This window comes from Sapajus apella, unplaced genomic scaffold (genome assembly GCF_009761245.1).
Source record: "Sapajus apella isolate SASKATOON/1434 unplaced genomic scaffold, GSC_monkey_1.0 scaffold3, whole genome shotgun sequence".
Taxonomy (NCBI): Eukaryota; Metazoa; Chordata; class Mammalia; order Primates; family Cebidae; genus Sapajus; species Sapajus apella.
Window position 1 is genome coordinate 45527343 of NW_022436943.1, and position 19983 is coordinate 45547325.

Here is a 19983-nt window from a genome sequence, read left to right on the forward strand (position 1 = left end):
CTCTCTGCATTAAGTCTGACAAAGTGGGCTAAAATGAAGGTATCAGTAGTGCTATCTTCTTTTATAGTTACTCTAGGGATAATCTGCTTCATTGGTTTTTTTTTTTTTTTTTTTTTTTTCTTTCCAGTTTTAGGACCACCCACATTCCTTGGCTCATGGCCACCTCCATCCATCTTCAAAGCTAACAATGTTGCATCTCTCTTTTATTTTTTCATCACATTTCCCTCTGACTCTAGTTTTCTGTCACCCTCTTCCACTTTAAGAATCTTTGTGACCACATTTGGTTTACCTAAGTCATCTAGAATGATTGCCCCATCTCACGGTACTTCATCTATCTGCAAAACTCCATCATCATGTAAGGTAACATTCATAGGTTCCAGAGATAAGGACATGGACATTTTTGAGGCCATTATTCTGCCTCCCACAAGCATACAATCTCTCAATCTCTGTGATGAATATTCCCCACCACCCCATTTAACATTGTTCCCAGGATTCATTTTGTAGTTTTTTCGTGTGTGTGACTTTTCTCCTTTTCACATTTCTGCCTACTCAATGCCGTTCTTGGTTCTTATGTTCGAGAATAGATTCATGGTTCAGAATTAATTCTGTAAACTAATTTTATTTATTGCTTGTGAGAGTGGGTATAATATTACTTAAAATTATTGACAATGTTACTGTATTCGGTTGACTTCTAGAAAAGTAGGCTCTGAGATGTAGGGTTTTAGGCTAGGTATTTATATAAAGCATTGGTAACCAACATTTGAGTAAGAAAAGGAAAGTAAGCATAAGTGGACAAAGGGAGAAGTTGAACTGCAGAGAAGACCTAGAAATGGCCTCAGATCACCCAGTGGGGAGCATTTGAAGCTAGAATCATTCTTCAGCGACATCCTGAGTTAGGCTGGAAACCTATGCCTTTACTTCTGCGTTGATGTCTTTGATTAAAGATTGCCTCTTTCCGCAGGCAAGGCTACCTCTAAAGAGCCTGCTATCTGTAAGCTGTAACCATCAACATCCTCAATGGCTGCAGCAGGTCCTTTGTTGAAAAGGGATTTGGTGGCATATTGCAGTGCCCGCTACAAATGTCTTCTTCTGTCATGGCCTCATGTTGTGGTTTGTTTTCTCTTTTTCTTTCTGTTTTTCTCTCTTCTGGTGTTACAGATTGAATCTTCACATCTGTCCAAAATGTATATGTTGAAATTTTAATCCCAGGAGGTAAATCACTAGATTTGCTGATATATCAGGGTCCACCAGACGCTGCAGAAATAATGAAAACATTACCTTGAAATACAGAAAGAAACTTGTGTCTCAAGAAGAAATTGAATTTGTCCACTGTGAAGACCCAGAATAATCACTGTGGCTGCTGTTTGTCGTCAGACAAAAGAATACCTTTACAATAAAGGACTTCCAAAATGAAAAAAAAAACATAGATGTCGGTTTTTAGAACAGTTTTAGGTTTAAAGAAAAATCAAGCAGAAAGCATGGAGAGTTTCCATATTTCTCCCTCCTGCTGCTTTCCCCTGGCATTAACGTCTTGGATTGATATGGTACATTTATTACAACCGACAAACCAGTGTAGGAGTGTCACATTATTTCTAACCAATGTCCATACTTTACATGATGGTTCAGTCTGTGTTGTACAGTTCTGTGGGTTTTGAAAAATACATAATGTCATGTATCTACCAATATCATACAGGATAGTTCACTTCCCTGAAAATCTCCCTATGCTCCACCTGTTCTTCCCTTCCCCTTTCCTCCTCTGAGCCCCAAGGCACCACTAATCTTTTCACTATTTCTGTAGTTTTGCCTTTTCCAGAATGTCATATACTTGGAATCGTACAGTATGTAGACATATCAGATTGACTTCTTGCACTTAGCAATATGCATTTAAGTTTAATATGCATGTCTTTTTTGTGGCTTGAGAACTCATTTCTTTTTTCTTTTTTTTTTTTTTTTTGAGACAGAGTCTCACTCTGTCACCAGGCTGGAGTACAGTGGCACAATCTCGGCTCACTGCAACCTTCACCTCCTGGGTTCAAGTGATTCTCCTGCCTCAGCCTCCCAAGTAGCTAAGCCTATAGGCACAACTAATTGTAGCTAACTGATGTAAAACAGCTATCTATGTTCATTCTCTTTGCCAAACAAATCAGCTGAGGCATGGCTAAAAATCACAATAAATGCCTACTTGGGATATGTTTGAAAAATATATAGCAAGAGCAATGTAGACTGTCAACTATCCTCTCCTTTATTTCCTAGTTCCATTCAGTACTCCTGTTTACTTGTCACTTACAGCTGTAAGGTAAGCCCCACTTCTAGAGATGATTTACAAACTTATGCCTCACTTTACAATGTTTGTTTGAATTTTATGTAGCCCTATCTGTAAGGGTTATTGCCAAGTTTAAAATGAGGAAACTGAGACCAGTATAAGAAAATTAAATGCCAATTTATTCAGCTCCCGGGCGAGGTTCTATGGTCTGGGGAAAAGGGCCAGAGAAGTCGCACTGACTTCCTGGAGCGTGGAGTTTTTGTGACTATGGGTAACAAGCAACAGCTGGGTGCTCTGATTGGCTCCAGGGGAGCGGGATTGGGACGGGGCGGGCCACTATTGGTTGGCGGGTTGTTGGGCGGGTTTTTCTAGTACAAGAGCCGGCCAGGGTTGCATCAGCCTTAGCCTTTCAGGGGAAACCTGTGCAGAGCTAGGTGCCGAGTGCAGAGGCAGGTGCTGGGAGCAGAGGCCCATGCCGAGTGCAGAGATAGGTGCTGGGTGCAGAGCTAGGTGCTGGGTGCAGAATAGGTGGGTGTGTCCGGTCTGCTGGCGAGGCAGCCAGCCTTACACTATCTAGTTCTCCTACAATCCCTCTCTCAGGTAGAACCAATTGATTAATCCAATAAAATACTCTCTTGGCATATGCAGTGGCTCATGCCTGTAATTCCAACACTTGGGAGGCCAAGGTAGGAGAATCTGTAGAAGCCGAGAGTTCAAGACCAGCCTGGTCAAGATAGCAAGACCCCCATCTCTTAAAAAAAAAAAAAAAAAACACTCTCTTTGGTGTAATGTTTTCAAGCTGAAGATTTATCTACATATAATTATGCAGTGCAAAATTTGGACAGATTTTTCAGGCTACAGTATATTTCAGAATTACTCAGATCATTAATCTATATGAACCTTAATACACTGGATTATTTTAAAGTGTTTACATTTGCAAAATATTCACAGAGAATTATGAAGAATACTTGAATTTGAGAAATATTGCCCAAAGAAATGTTAATTTGTACTGATATTCCATTATGGAATGACCAAAATTGAAGGATGAGACACTTTGTTGCACTTTAACTCATTTTAGAAAGACAGATGTCTACTTAATACACACATACAAAATACATGGATATACATCTACAGGTTTATTCTTTTTTTAAATAAGTTTGCAAAGACTTTTTTATTTTTATTTTGTTTTTGAGACAAAGTCTCACTCTGTCACTTAGGCTGGAGAGCAGTGGTGCAATCTCAGCTCACTGTAATCTCCACCTACCAGATTCAAGCAATTCTTGTGTCTCAGCCTCCTGAGTTGCTGGGACTACAGGCACATGCCACCATGACTGGCTAATTTTTATATTTTTTGTAGAGACAGAGTTTTAGCATGTTGCCTAGCCTGGTCTCAAACATCTGAAGTGATCTGCCTGCCTCAGCCTCCCAAAGTGCTGGGATTACAGGCATGAGTCACCACACACAGCCAAGTTTATTCTTTTGAATAAAGACAATTCATTAGCATGATTTTTTTTTTTAACCTTGACAGCTGGATGACATCAGAATAATTTTAGTTGCAAGTAGATCCCTTCAACAGTATCTTCAATAAATAAGGGTTTACATTTTTTTTTTTTTTTTCAAATAACAAGGAGTCTGAAGATAGCTAGGTGCTGGCATCAGGTCAAAAGCTGAACTATGTCAGAGTGACACTCAGATTTTCTTAATCCTTTACTCGTGGTTAGCTGCTACAGATTTGGGTATCACACTCCCAGATTTTAAAATGGAAAGAAGAAAGAACAGCTCCAGTGTATTCCCTAAACAAACATTTTCCAAGAAGCTTATGTTTTATTTGTCCAGAAGTGTTAAAAGTTATCTGTGGATGAAGGGAAGGCTGGGGGATATCATGCAATTCTAGTGTGTTGCAAAAATTGAAGTACATAAGGGAAATGAAGTGCTTAGCCGACTGCCTAATGTATAGTAAGCCTGACAAATGAAGTATTACAAAACCTGAAACAAACAAAATTACTATTACAAACAAAAAATAATAGCTTCATCTTTCATGGTACTATGTCAAAATTAAATAAGAAAATTTCAGAGGGAAATGTATCGAGTTCCTACTGTGTCAGGCATTAATCTTGGATTTGGGGACAAGTGAGAATAATGCAGACATCGTGTCTCTATTCATACAAATCACTTTTAGCAAGGGAAACCTAATAAGCAAACAAATGTCTTCAAGGGCGGGTAACAGTAGAAACTGTAAGTAGGTTAAGTGGCAGAAAGTGATTTGTGATTGCCAGAGGGAATGAGAGGCATTGTTTCAGCAAAGATAGTAAAGAAAGATCTTTCTGAGGCAGGGAGAGACCAGATTGATAAAAAGTAGAGCATTTCAAACAAAAAGCTTAACTAGGGAAAGGGCCTTGAGCAGATGAAATGTTTTGTGTGTTAGAACACATTTCTGCCAGTGTGGCTGAAAATCAATGCATAGAATGAAGAGCAAAGAAAGATTAGATGAGCCAGTATAATAGGACCCTGTTTATTTTAGGGCATTATATTTGAATATAGTATAATGGAATACCATTTTATTTTAATCAGTACTGTTTGTGACTTAATGATTGCTTTTTAAAGATGCCATGGCTCCAATGTGGATGATAAAATAAAAGACTGCAGTATGGCAGGGAGACCAATAGGAAGCATCCATGTTGTTCTTGTGCTTAATCAATTGGACTTTCTTTTGTGATCTCACTATAATTTCAACTTTTTTCCCATATTTTATTTTTTTTTTATCTTTGACTCATCTATTTCTCTCATTTCTACATGCAATGAATTGGGAAATCCAGGATAATATACCTTCAAAATATATCCTGAATCTGATCAGTATATTTCCATTGCTACACTAATATTTCTATTTTTCACCTAGAACAGCATAGATGCTTCCTACTGGTCTTCTATTTGTTTATTATGATTCCCTTGCTGGAAGTGATTTCTATGAATAGAGAAACCGTGTCTGGTTAGTCTCACTTTTCCTCAAATCCAAGAATCATACGTGACACTGTAGGAACTCAATAAATCTCTCTCTGAAATTGTCTGATTTAATTTCAGCATAATACAATGAAAGATAATGCTATTAATACAATCAAAAATACTGAATAAGATTGTTTTGTTTGTTCCAGATTTTGTCCTCATGTGGGTATATTTGAAGATCTTTAATTTTGAGCTTTTATTGTGATGGCTGTGAATAAAATAAATGTCTGATTAGTTTCCTCTATAGTTCATATTTTCTTCTTTTTAGTTTATTGTAATTAGCTACACTTTTCACTTTCTTATGAATAGAAAGGACAAATTATGACACTCTAAAATATAATATCTTCAGAGAGATCTACTTTATATCTTTTGCCTTTAAATCTATGTTTTAACAAATTGATACTTAGACATGTAGCTTGAAAAATCTCAGGTTTGTTTTTAAAAGTTCACTGCATGTTTTAGCCCCCAAGGATGAAGTATCAGAAGCAGAGTTTAAAAAGTGCGTTTCTCAATTTAAAAACTTTACCAAAGAATAAATAATTCCTTAATTCCTTGCTCTGTTTTGTCATAGTTGAGTGTGTCGCCATAATACAGAACCCAGTGGTGACATAATTTTTCTTTTGTAGTCTCTCAAATGGCTGAAAAGTGGCCAAATGAATATCTGGCATAGGTTTTCTGCTCTTGCTTCTGAAGCCTGGTACCAACAATTGAGCAGCTTATTTAACTCTCCCGCACTCCCGCTTCAAGTACTCTATGCAGGATTATACTTCAGCTCCAAGTACTACTTAATCACTTAAAAGAAAAAAACCTCTTTTGCCCAGAAAGCCTCCATTTGTCAGTATACCCATAATACCATCATTTCTGGTAAACAAGACCAATTGGAAAAGTTCAAGAACTTGAGTAATTTCTCTGGCAGCAGCTACCCTCTGTGTCTACGTAGAAGTTACTACCGGCGCTACATTCTAGATGAAGATTCTTGCAGCAGGGGGCAGAATGCCAGAGTCCTAACAGTATGATGTGGTCTGGCCAATTCGTGAAATAAAGCCTTTTCAAATTTTATAGAAATGTGTTATTTCAAAGCACTTTCACGTTGCTATATCACTTTCATGATGACCCTGTAGGATACATGTAAAGCAGACAGTATCATTCTCATTTTACAGATAGAGAGACTAGCATAGAGTTCCTATCTCAATTTCCGTATTGCTCCTAATGTCACTGGTATTTTCCCAAGCAGAGGACTTAGTGTTCTCTTGGAAATTCATCTATTTATTACTTTTCAGTAAAATCCACTGAGTTCTCACTAGAATTTCTTCTTTATATTCCATTTCTGGCACAAGCATTCTAGACCACAAATTCTTTCCACATGCCTATATTCCTTCCATAAATTTCCAGATGTTCTCTCTAACTGTGTTATCTTTTCCTTTTAAGTTGTGTTCAGAAGATAGGCAGTTACAAGGGATCGGTCAAATATAAAGAATGATCCAGAGAAAGAGAACGCCAGCTTGGTATATTCCTGTTCAGTGTCACTGGAGATTAGAAGATAAGAAGTTATATGAGATGAGGCTAAAGATGAAAGCAGGGGTCATATAGCCATTTATATTCTATGCCAAGGAAGATTTATCCTGAAGGCATGAACTTTATTCTGAAAGCAAGGGCATTTTAAGAGCTTAACATATGAAAATGGCATAATCAAATATGGATCCTCAAAAAGCACACTCAGAAAACATAATAGTGCATAGGGAAACCAGTACAGTACAAAGAATAGGAGATAATTTGAAAGTCTGTGTGGGTAGTCTAGTCAAGTCATTATGGTATTCTGCATTGAAGTACTGGCAATGGGGTAGATAAATGTGAGTTGCTTCCTGTTTAAAAGCATACAGCAAGTAGTTAAAATACATGGCTAACGATTGGGAGTAGAAGTGACTATTGAATAAATCAAGAATAATTCACTAACTCTGACTTGAGAACTAGTTTATGATGACATTCTTTCCTGAATTGATAACACAGGAGTTAACTTTCAATTTGGAAATGATAGGCTTGAGGTGGATACGTCTAAATGGGCAAATGTCTCATGGGCAGTTAATTGCACACGACAGAGGTCAGGAAACACATACACTTAAGCATCATCAGTATAAATGGAGCAGCTGCTGAATGAATACACAGATGCTTGAACGGAACCTGTCTAGGCAGGATGCTGAAAAGGGTACCGTTTATCTCATCTGCCTTTTCTAGTTTGGGCACCAGGTTGGGATCAAAGATATCAAGTAGTTCTCTATTTAGAACAGGTATATTTAATTTTTGTAAAATACCAAAAAAGTCATATAAAATCTAAAAAAAACTAATATGCACAGTCAAGTACTTACTATCAATAAGGCATTATTTTAAATCATTTGCTTTCTATGCCATTAATCTACCTTGAAACTCAATAGTAGTCCCACTTTACAGCAGCTCAAATACGTAAAATAAAGGATCCTCATTAGCTTAGAAATCCAAAGATGGAATCAAATTACATATAAAGTTTCCTGAGACTATGTGATTAATTTACATTTATTACTGATTACCATATATCTAGTATCACACTAGATATTGGGAGCCAAAATTCATATTTTAATGATTTTATGTTAAGCTAGCTAAAAAGGATGCCCCAAATGGTAATATTAAGTATAAATATAGACATATATATAAGCAGATACCCAAAGTAAGGTACAACTCATAGACACCTAACCTCAGTATATCCTCAGTCCCTCTGTACTGAGACCACACAGCAAGGAATCAGTGCTCCCACTGCTGCCGAATCTCCATCCAGTGAAATCTTTACATGTTGGTCTATGGAAAGTTAACTCTCTAAGAGTAAGCAAGGTTAACAAAGACCTTGTTGCTTTCATGCCTTATGTCCTGTTTGAAGAAGTCTTCAGACTGACATTTCTGATTTCCTGTCTATATCCTATTTTTAAGGTCATGCTATTTGAATGGTCTTTTCAAAATTTAAGTTCTGCGTTCCCATGCTCTTTGCTCATGGGGATTGTTTATTGGGCTCCCTGGTTCTCATTCTAATTCTCCTTGATAAGCAAGGGCACGATAACCTGAAGTAACTGGCATATCCTTTAAGTATCTGCTTCTTTGGACATATCTAGATTTTTGTACCCTGACTCCACACTTGATTCTAGGAATTATCCGTTTTGTACTCATCGTTTCTCCTTCAGATTGATTTCCTCACAAAGGCCAGAGAGACTTGTTATTGGACTGCTGACTCTTGCTGTGTTTCGGTGAGTTTCTCTAGCCCTGGGCTGTTCTCTGCTTCTCTGCTCTGACCTCCATTTCCCACTCCTTCCCTGCTTTGCTCTGTGTCATAGACATCTTATCTCTGCAGACCATATTTCTCTGGCTCCTGGATGGTTTAACTAGCAAATGGGAAGTATTAGCAATAGGTTGGTGGCAGGAAGGAAGGCACTGTCCAGGGAGCTCTTCCCCTAGGCTCCAGTTCCAGGCAGCAGTTCCAACAGTGGCTGATTCAGCTTCATGAATCTAGTTTTTAGAGTGAGTGCTGGTTCATGGTCACTGACCTCTTTAACTTGCCAGTGCTAGGAGTGTTACCAGCTCTCTTCTGTTGTTAATCTTTGAGTTGTTTCACTGTCCTCTGGCTTTCCAGCATTTCTAGTACTTGAACAGCTATTCTGTGGTGTTAAATGTCCTCCACCAAACTACCAGGTGTGAACTAAGTTTTCCTCACTGGTCCCAGCCTGTATGTCTTTTCTTCTATCTCTGACTGCATTGGAAACTTCCAGCTGATCTGAACTAAATATGGATATGACAACAATGGTCTAAAAATAAAAGTATTTTCCCTTTCATTTAGTCTTGATTCTTCTGTCTCTCTCTCTTTCCCACACTCTCCTTGATTTTTCTTAAAGTTATATTCTTTAGGGGGCTGAGCTCAGTGGCTCACGCCTGTAGTCTCAGCACTTTGGGAGGCCAAGGTGGGCAGATCACCTTGGGTCAGGAGTTCGACACAAACCTGGCCAACATGGTGAAATCCCATTTCTACCAAAAATACAAACAATTAGCCAGGTGTCATGGTGGGCGCTTATAATCCCAGCTACTCAGTAGGCCAAGACGGGAGAATCTTTTGAACCTGGAAGGCAGAGGTTGCATTGAGCTGAGATTGCACCATTGCACTTCAGCTTAGGTGACAGAGTGAGACTCCGTCACACACACACAGACAGTTACTTTCTTTATACGTGTTTTTCTGGACTCCTTGATTTGATTTCACTTGTTTGTGTGTTATTATAGTTTATTACCATATTCTATACCTGTCTGTATTGGAATTATTATTTGTCTATGTCATAACTAATATATTTGCCAAGGTTTTTCAGCCTTTTTATACAGACAGCTAAAATTTAGACTGTATATACATTTTCTCCAATAGAAGTCAATTTTATGTTGAGTTCAAATCTATTCGATGTGAAAAAATATGATCCTTTATTAGCTTTTATAGAATTTTCTGCAAAATTGTTAGCTATAACTCTCAGCAAATACTAAAAAATTCAGGAGTAGCTTTTGAATTTCTGCTAAATGAGTGGACTTAATTGCCTTCCTTAGCTTTTGTAAGGAAAAGAGGCATTTTCAGATATTAAGTCTTGATTTATTATACTTACATTTAGTTATACACACACACACACACACACAAAACCGAACAACAACAAAACAAAATTTTCCCTTGCCTACTTTTTCTTTTGCGTCATTAATCATTGTATCTGTCTGGAGTTCGCATTTGAAACCATTTCAGGCATGTCAACTTATATAGATTTTAAGAATATTCATCACATTCTATATTTTAACAAAATTACGTGTTTTTCTTTCCTCAAATGTAATAAACTATTGAATAACCCTTGTCTTAATCACATTTGAACTTCTAACAGCCTATGCATAATACTTTGCGTATAATAAATGCCAATACTTGTTAGTTGAATTGAACTAAATATAAGCACACTCAAATGTGGAAATGTTTAAAAATCAATAGTAATTTGTCACTTTAAAATATTGTTAGACAAATTCTTTTTATCTTTGCTTAGTAGGTAATGCTATTTAAGACTCTGAAAGTAATGTATACTTCCATAGCATCCTGCTTGAAAAAAATTTATGGCCCAGATTCCATAAGATTATGATGGAAATAACTTCTAGTACAAAACCTGACACTTTGAAAGAGATCAACAAATGGATGCTGACTGCACAAATTAATTACCAGTTACTGAAGCTAATAATACACTATGTCATCCTGACTTGTCCCAGACCTGTACATTCTTCCTTCTACCTCTAATTGCATTGGAATCTTCCAGCGGTATTAACTCAATATGGGTAGGACAATAATGGTCTAAAAATAAAAGCACTTTTAGAACTCCTACTTTATTCATATTTTCATCTTTATGAGTCTTGGTCCCAAATATTTTCTCATATGCTTTCACAAATTGAATAAGGTAATTTTTAGAGCTTGATTTTCACATGCTTTGATTTCTTTGCAGTCTAAATATGAATTTTATTGGTAGAGGAATAGAAAATACTATGCTATACCCTAGGAAGTATTTTGGGGATCCTGCCTTTCAATAGTGTATTTTACAATGAGATTCTTTTATTTATTTATTTTTTCAGATGGGAGTTTCGCTCTTGTTGCCCAGGCTGGAATGCAGTGGCACAATCTTGGCTTACTGCAACCTCCACCTTCTAGTTTCAAGCAATTCTCCTGCCTCAGCCTCCCAAGTAGCTGGGATTGCAGGCACCCATCACCATGCCTGGCTAATGTTTGTATTTTTAGTAGAGATAGGGTTTCACCATGTCGGCCAGGCTAGTCTCAAACAACTGACTTCATGATCCCCCTGACTTGGCCTCCCCAAGTGCTGGGATTATAGGCATGAGAGATTGTTTTTATCATGTTGTTAATATTTAGCTTGTGATAAAATCCTTATGCTTTGAGCTCAGATAAAATTAAACTGTATAACAACAGTTACCTTACCTTCTACACATAGTTTTTTGTGTGTGAATATTTGTAGATAGGAGAGGCATCATATTTGTCTGTTTTATTTTAGAGCTTCAAATCCAAACACACTACCCAGTGCCATCCATGTTGTTGAAAATGACAGGATCTCATACTTTTTGTGGCTGAATAGTATTCCACTGTGAATATGTACCACATCTTTTTTATCTACTCATCTGTTAGTAGACACTTAGGTTGCTATCAAACATTGGCTATTGTGAATAGCGCTGCAATAAACATGAGAGTACAGATATTGCTTCAGTTTACTGATTTCCTTTCTTTTGGGTATATACTCAGCAGTGGGATTGCTGAATCATATGGTAGTTCTGTTTTTAGTGTTTTGAGGAACCTCTGTATTGTTTATACTGTCCTCCATAGTGCTTGTCCGAATTTACATTCCCCCCAACAGTGGATGGGGTTTCCCTTTCACCACATCCTCACCTCATTCATTATTGCCTGTCTTTCAGATGAAAGCCATCTTGACTGGGGTGAGATGATATCTCATTGTAGTTTACATTTGCATTTCTCTGATGATCGGTGATGTTGAGCACCTTTTCATATACCTGTTTGCCATTTTTGAGAAATGTCTATTCAGATCTTTTGCTCATTTTCTAATCAGATTAATAGATGTTTTTCAAACTTAGTTGTTTCAGTTTCTTATATAATTTGGTTATCAATTCCTTGTTAGGCAGAAACGCTTATTCTCTCTCCTTGCTTTCCTCCAAACAAATGGAGTCTTCTCTCTGTGCTGAGCTGCCTGGAGCTGAGTAAAGGGTGACATAAGCTGTCCTGTGGCGACCACCACTGGACCGTGCTGGGTCAGACCCAAAGCCAGCACAGCCCTGAGTCTCGCCCACAGCCACAGTGACCAGTACCCGGCTACCATCTGTCTTCACTCAAGGCTCAAGGGCTCTACAATTAGCAGGTGGTGAATCCAGACAGGCTTGGGTCCTTCCCTTCAGGGCAGTGAATTCCTCTCCCCGGGAAGTTCCAGAGATCCTGTCAGGGAGCCAGGGCCTCGAGTTGGAAACCTTAGGAATTTACCTGGTACTCTGTTCAGCTGCAGCTAAGCTGGCACCCAACCCACAAGACAAAGTCCCTCTTACTCTTCCTTACCGTTCCTCGATTGAAGAGTCTCGTTCTGCGGCCACCACTGCCCCAGGCCCACAATGAGCACTGCCTGGCTACTCCGACATTCGCTTAAGGCCAGAGGGCTCTTTAGTTCACTCGCTTGGGGTAAATGCTTTCAGGCCTGGATCTCTTCCTTCGGAACTGTGGGCTTCCCTCCAGCCCAGGGCAGATCTAGAAATACCATCCAGGAGCCAAGGCCTGAAACTGGGAAACCCAAGGAGTCTGCTTTGTGCTGCACTCCATCCACTGTAGCCAAGCTGGTACACAAACTGCAAGACAAAGCCTCCTTTACTCTTCCCTCTGCTTTCCTCAGGCAGGAGTCTCTCCCTGTAACCACCACGGCTGGGAATGTGCTGGGTCACACCTGAAGCCAGCAAGGCTCTGAGTCTCTTTAAATCTCTAAGTCTCTGAGCCAGGGCTCAAAGCAAGCAATGCCTGGCTACCACTGCTGATTATTCAGGGCCCAAGGGCTCTTTAATGAGCAGATAATGAATCTCGCCTGGACTGGGTCTTTTTCTTCAGCGATGCAGGTTCTCTTCTGGCCCACAGTGTGTCTAGAAATGATATCTGGGAGCTAGGGCCTGGAATGTGGGCCTGAGGATTCTGTCTGGTACTCTATTCTGCTGTCAGTGAGCTGGTATCCAGGATGCAAGACAAAGTCCTCTTTACTTCTGCTTCTCCTCCGTTCAAAGCAGAGGAATAGAGTCCTAGAGCTGTGAGCTGCACTGCCTGGGTTTCGGGGGGGGGGGGGGTGATGCAAACACTCCTTTGGCTGCCCTAGCTGGTGCCTCAGTAGGTCGAATGCACCCCAAGCTCACTGCCTCTGAGACCAGTATAGCACCGGGACTTGCCTAGGAATTGTAATCCGTGTGGCCTAGACTGCCTTTCAAGTTTAGTTAGGACCCCAGCGCACTTGAGCCCATGATGGTAGGGCTTGCCTGAACTCAGGTTCCACTCACTGGCACGGATGATTTGCCTCTGACTAGGATGGTCTAAATGTTCTCTCAGCCACCAGCTGAGTTCTTCACTGTGCTGCTTTCCACTGTTACAGGATAGCACTGAGCTCTAAGGCAACACCTCACAATCCCTGTGCCCTTCCTTCCCCAAGTGCACAGATTCTCACTCCATGCCACAGGTCTGCTGTGGGGTGGAGGCGAGGGTGATGTAGGCAATTCAAGACTGTCTTTCTACCCCCTGCAGCGCCTCTTTCCTTCATATGATGTTAGAGTCAGTATTTTGATTGTGCATCTGGTTTTCTGTTCTCATGAGGATGCTTTTTTGTGTGAATAGTTGTTGGATTTGTTCTTCCTGTGGAGGTGGGGTGGCAATTATTGGAGGCTTCTATCTGGCTGTCTTTCTCTGCCTCCCACTGATTATTTTATTTTTGAGAGTTCTCAGGAGGCTATATTATGCAATTCATGAGATCTCTTACTACACTTGTAAAATGCTTTGCACATAAGTAAACTATAGAGTTGTATGCAAATGGTTATTTCTATGTTTAGCGATTTTTGACCAATTACTCTCAATATTAGCTTAAACATATGTAATGGCATACTGTCTTATGTAATGTTTTAAATAAATATCTACATGGAAAAAGATGACAAATTCAGATCAGTTCGACCTTTCCTATATAATGATTAAAATGTGCCATGTTTTAAATGGTATTTATGTATAATTAATTAATTATTATTGATCGATGCCATAGATCCTGGCCCAGGTTTATGGAACATAGACTTTAGATGGAGATCTGGATGCAAAGGCTTTATAGGGGGAGTGAGCTCGGGGATTACATCTGAATGCATGTAAGAGAAGTGGAATTGGGCAGGAGAAGGTGAACTGCAATGCCAGTTAAAAGGAAACCTCAGAAATCCATGGGAAGCTCTGAAACCGGCATGGCGTTCAGGGATAGTTTAAGTGGAAGCACGAGGCCCCCTTATGTTTCAGCATCAAGCAGCCACCCCATGAACACAGATGTAAGGCTGGGAATATACAGTACAGGGAGGTGGCTCCCTTCAACAAGAGGTACCATTAGGGTGGTGCAAAAGTAATCACAAAAGGCATTTTTCCACTTTTAATGGCAAAAACGCAATTACTTTTGCACCACCCTAAATACTTGGGAGAGACTCAGCTTTTGCTTAACAGTAGCCTACATTTGCGGCAGAGAGAGAAAAACAGATGACAGCCCGGACGAGGAATCTATGTAGCATACCCAGCATCAACAATAGCCAATTGCTGTTAAATCTAGAATAATTTTAACCATTTTTTTTCTATTCTGAGTAAAGTCGAAATCATAGAACAACATAGGATGAAAGAATCCTGAAGACTATTTAGTTCCATGATCTCATTTGATTGATGCATTAACATTAAATATATTTTTAAGGACATAAAATATAAACAGGATTAAAACCAAAATGATGTAGACTGTTTCTGGACCTCTTGACTATTTTATTTTCTACTTTATTAGCACAGATCATTTTTGAAGTTGTGGGTTTTAGTCAAAGATTTGAGTTTAAAATGGGCCTGTACTATTAACTGGATGCAGTATATAATTTATAATTTAAAAATGTTTGCTGAATGAATAAGTAATTTAATAAAAGAAGAAATTCCTACAATAGCCCTGAAGGGTGGGAGGCATGAAATAGCCAGCAGTACTAGCTACATGAGCCTCAGTTTCTTTCTAACTGCGCATAATATCAACCTTGTGTTACAATTGTGTGAATAAATTAAGATGTGCTAAGTGCTTTTCATAATGCTTATCACGGAGTCACCGCTTATTGAATTCAAGTTGCTTACCCCAAATTCCTCTATGTGAATTTAATGCCTGAATCTTGCTTGGAGACAGATATACATAAGCCATGAATTAACTATTAAAGTGATCATTATGGCCCCAGCTTTGTACAATAAAAGTCAATCGTTAGTTTAAATTGGCCACTCTGTAAGATCAGATATCCATAGCCACATAATGACCACATTCATGACCAGATAGTCTGGCCTTATTCTTCCTAATCAACTTTGAATTTATGACTTCCTAACCAACTTTGAATTATTCCCAATTGTAGTGGCCATAGTCTGTTCACTTTCCTGTGTTTGCCACATCAGTTTCTCTTTCCAGCCACAAAATTTGATGGTCCACTCTAGTATACTCCAGGAAGTGAATGGTCACCTCCTTCTTACAGAGCCACATCTGAATGTCTTTTATCCATTTTGCACACAAGGGTCTATGCATTATTTCATTTCCTATATTTCTTTATATTCTCTGAAGTCTTTTAGCATTTACTAATACATGATATCCTCTTTTATAAATCAGATGTTTGGGAATAATTTATATATATAGTAAAATTCTACTTTTGATTGTACCATTTGATGAACTTCGACAAATTTACATTGTCCTTTAACCAACGCTGCCATCAAGTTATAGAACATTTCCATCACCAAAAAAAAAGGTTTCCTTATGACTCTTTGTAGTTAATCCTGTACTTCCCCACCCCCAACACCTGACCTCTAATCTATTTTCTCTCTCCATGGATTTTGCCTTCTTCAGATGTCATTTAAGTGGGAATGTACAATATGTGTTTTCTGATGTTATGCTTTTTGGATGTTTCCATATTGTTGCATGTATTGATAGTTTATTTTAATGGCCAAGTAGCATTTCATTATATAAAAATACCACAATTTGTTTATATATTTACAAAACTGAGGGCTGTTTGGCTTTGCTCCAATGTTTGGCTACTATGAATAAGGTTTATGTATTTACTTTATATATCTATTGAAGTCTTTACATGGAAAAATTTTTCTTCAGTAATAATTCTGAGTTGGACTGCTAGGTTACAAAGTAGGTATATGTGTAACATGATATGGAAATGCCAATCATTTTCCCAAAAGGCCTGTACTATTTTGCATTACCGCAAGCAATATATGAGTATTTCAGTTGCATCACATATACACCAAAGTTGGTATTGTCAATAATATTGTTCAAGATATTCACTACATACCTACTTTAGATACCAAGTAGGTATGTAGTGACATGTCATTGTGGTTTTAATTTGCATTTTCCTAATGACTAATTATGTTAAACATCTTTTCATTCAATTAATATTCTTTGGTGGAGTTTCTATTCAAATCTATTGCTTATTTTAAGAATTAAGTTATCTTTATATTAATTCCTGAAAGAAAATATATATATATTCTAAAACTGCTTTTACTAAATATGTGTTTTGCCCATTTTTTCTCTAGTCTATAGCTTGTCTTTTCAATCTATTAACAGTTTATTTTGGGGAGCAGAAATTTTTCCTTTTGAAGAAACACAATCTATTTTTTTTTCTCTCCTGGGCTATGCTCAATATCCTGTTTAGGAAACCTTTGCCTAGTCAATAGACATGAAAGCTCCCCTCCCCCGTTTTGTTTTAGAGCTATTGGAATTTCAGCTCTTATATTTAAGCTCATGATCCATTTAGTTGTTTCCTGTCTAAGCTGTGAGTTAAGGACTGAGGCTCATTTTTTTGCATATGATGTCCAATTGTTTCAGTACTACTTAGTGCCGTAAAATATAAAAACCATTCTTCCACCTTTGAATTACTTTGGTATCTATGTTTTATAAACAATAGAATATATATGTAGAGGTTTTTATCTTTCATTTTGGATTAGTGGAGAGATAAACATTTTAGAATTATATTAGAATTTAAACTCTGTCTCTATCATTTTCTAGCTGTGTTTTCAAAGCCCATTTATCATGAATGGGTATCCTGATCTAGGAAAAGGTGAGTACAATATGTAACTTTTGAGGTTTCTTTTTAAAAGTCTGTGAGACAAATAAGATACATCAATTTTTTTTTAATCTAGCGGATACTAAAAACTGGTATGTCTGTTCATTTCCAACAATTTGTTAATCTTTCTTTCCTAATTAGATTGGTAGCCTCTTAAAGACAAGGGCTAATCTTTCTACCTCTACAACGTAAGCCACAAGCTCCAGCATAGAAGAAGTTGGGCTCCAAGACTGAGAAGACACTGAGGCAGGTTTGAGTCTCCAAGATGGGTCTTCCATTGAAGGGAATGATCAATCCTGTGTGAGCAAATTCTTAAACTAATCCTGCCTCAAGGGATGTCAAGAATGTTGGGATATGACTACATTCTTGAATAAGACAGTGCTTTGTGTCACCCTCACCTCCTCTTTGTTCAGAAGGACAAGAAATCAAGTGGTTCAGATCAAGGATTTGATGGCATTTTATTCTTTAAATAATAATAATATTATTTTACAAGATTTCTTCTCTTTATTCCCACCACTTGAAATTAAATGTTTATTTAAAATGTGCAAAATTCCTATCCATAAACCAGGCAATGTTGCTGATTAATTCAGGAAGGTTTTGTGTAAGAAGAGGCAAAGAGTTCATTGCTCTCAAGGAATTTGTTATTTAAACTAGATGCAACTATGTTTCAAGGACAGATTGTTGAACTGAAAAAAGTCAAATAGTTCGGCTCAAATTCCACTTTTGGCTTTTAATAGAAAACAAGCTGCTGACCAGTCTTAATGTCAACTTTATTATTAGTAAATTGGTGCTAATTTCACCTTCAAAGGTCTTTGCAAGTCTGAATGAGATAGTAAATGTGAAAGCACTCTGTAATCATTAGTATCCTATACAAATGTAACTCATTGTTATTACTAAGACTCAAAGCCAAATTTAGAAAAGAATATGTTACTTGTTGATCAATGAAAATGACCCCTGGAGACCTCCTTCCGCAAATCATCCCACATTCCACCAAGATGAAATACTGGTTGTCATTTGGCCATATGTAACGCATTGCTTTATGTTAAGTAAGCCTTTTCAGGTTTTCATTTAAAATGGAAATGACTTTGAGAAGAGTAATAATTAAGAAACAGCCTGCAATGAATAGGCCTCAAGGACCTTATGTTAAATACCTGACACCTAGGCAATATTGACATGTATTATTCTATTCACTCTTTCTGACTATGCTGTCAAATATAAAAACATTGAGCCTCTTACAGGACTTGAAAATAGCAGAAGGGGAAAAAAATAACTCTGGACACTGGAGAAAAATATGTTGGAGATAAGGCAAAAAGAAAAAGAGTTTACTTTTCCAGTTGGTCTGAGGTAAGCCCTGTAACTAGCAGACATTTGGGATACACTGCACTAAATTGATATGAAGAATTGCATATACTGAAGTGTACAGTTTAATGAGTTTTGGCATATGTAGATTCCCATGAAAATGTCAGTGCACTCAAGAGCACAAGTTCATCATCCCTCACCCTTCACCCTTCCAATTTCATCCCTCCCGTCTCTCCCACTTCCCTCTTTCCAAGTAACTGCTAGTCTGCTTTCTGTCATTCTGTATTAGTTTGCATTTCCTAAAATTTTATGAAAATGGAATCATATTGTACATATCTTTTTAAAAATCTGTCTCATTTCACTCTGCGTAATTGTTTTGACAGTGATCCAGGTTATAGTATGTATCAATTGTTAATTCCTTTTTAATACTGATTCACATTTCATTATGTGGATACCACAGAGTTTTTCCTTTTACGTGTTCATGGATGTTTGGATGTTCAGCTATTATGGATAAAGCTGCCATGAATATAAGTATGCAAGTCTCTGTTTGGACACCTGCTTTCATTTATCAGGTAATTATCTAGGCGTGAAACAACTGAATTGTATGTCTGGCATACATTTAATTTTGTAAGAAATGGCGAGCTGATTTCCAAATTGGTCACACCAGTTTGCTTTCCCAACAGCCGTTCATTAGAGTTCCAATTACTCCACACACACTCCAACAATTGGCATGGTTGGTGTTGATAATTTTAACTCTTCCTACTTGGTGCAAAGGGATGTCATTTTGACTTTGATTTGCATTTTAGTAATGACTAATTATATTTAAGAATCATTTCATGTGCTTATTTGTCAGTTATGTAAATCTTTTTTGGTAAAGTGTCCAAATTTTTGCCTTTTGTGGTTTTGTTTTGTTTTCTTACCACTGTCTGTTGAGTGTTATGTAGTTTGGATAAAACTATAAGTCGTATGCTTTGCAAATATTTTCTCCCAGTCTGCAGTTTGTCTTTCTTTTCTTCACATGACTTTTGGATTTTTTTCTGTATACTCTATTCTGTTCATTAATCTATTTGTCTTCATTTATACTAATAGCAGCTTATTTTGATTACTATAGCTTTAAAATAAGTTTGAAATCAGATAGTATTAGCTCTTGAACATTTTCTTCTTTACAAAGATAGGATGGCCGTTCTATCTCCTTTGTCTTTCCATAAGTGTTTTTGAATCAGTTTGCCAATTCAGTAGCAGAAAGAGGAAGACAAGTCTAGAGAATTTAACTGTGGCTTCTCTGAATAGATCAGTCAATTTGGGGGAGAAGTAACATCTTAATGTTGAACCTTACAATCCAACTTTATTATTCCTTTTTAGCAATATCATTATGTTTTTTGTTTTAGTTTTCTTTGTTTCTTGTACTTGAGATTTACTGAATTTCTTAAATCTGTGAGTTAATGGTTTTTATGAAATTTGGAAAATTTGTGGGCTTTATTTCTTCAGATATATTTTCTTTC

General features: G+C 37.7%; 1 long non-coding RNA gene across 1 annotated transcript in view; it reads right to left on the minus strand.

Annotated features, from left to right (window-relative positions):
* Positions 1 to 655: 655 nt before the first annotated feature.
* Positions 656 to 19983, minus strand: part of LOC116533174 — a 148449-nt gene continuing 129121 nt past the window's right edge. Inside the window, exon 3 of the long non-coding RNA XR_004261128.1 lies at positions 656 to 1254. This is a non-coding gene — a long non-coding RNA (uncharacterized LOC116533174). The remainder of the gene's footprint in view (positions 1255 to 19983) is intronic.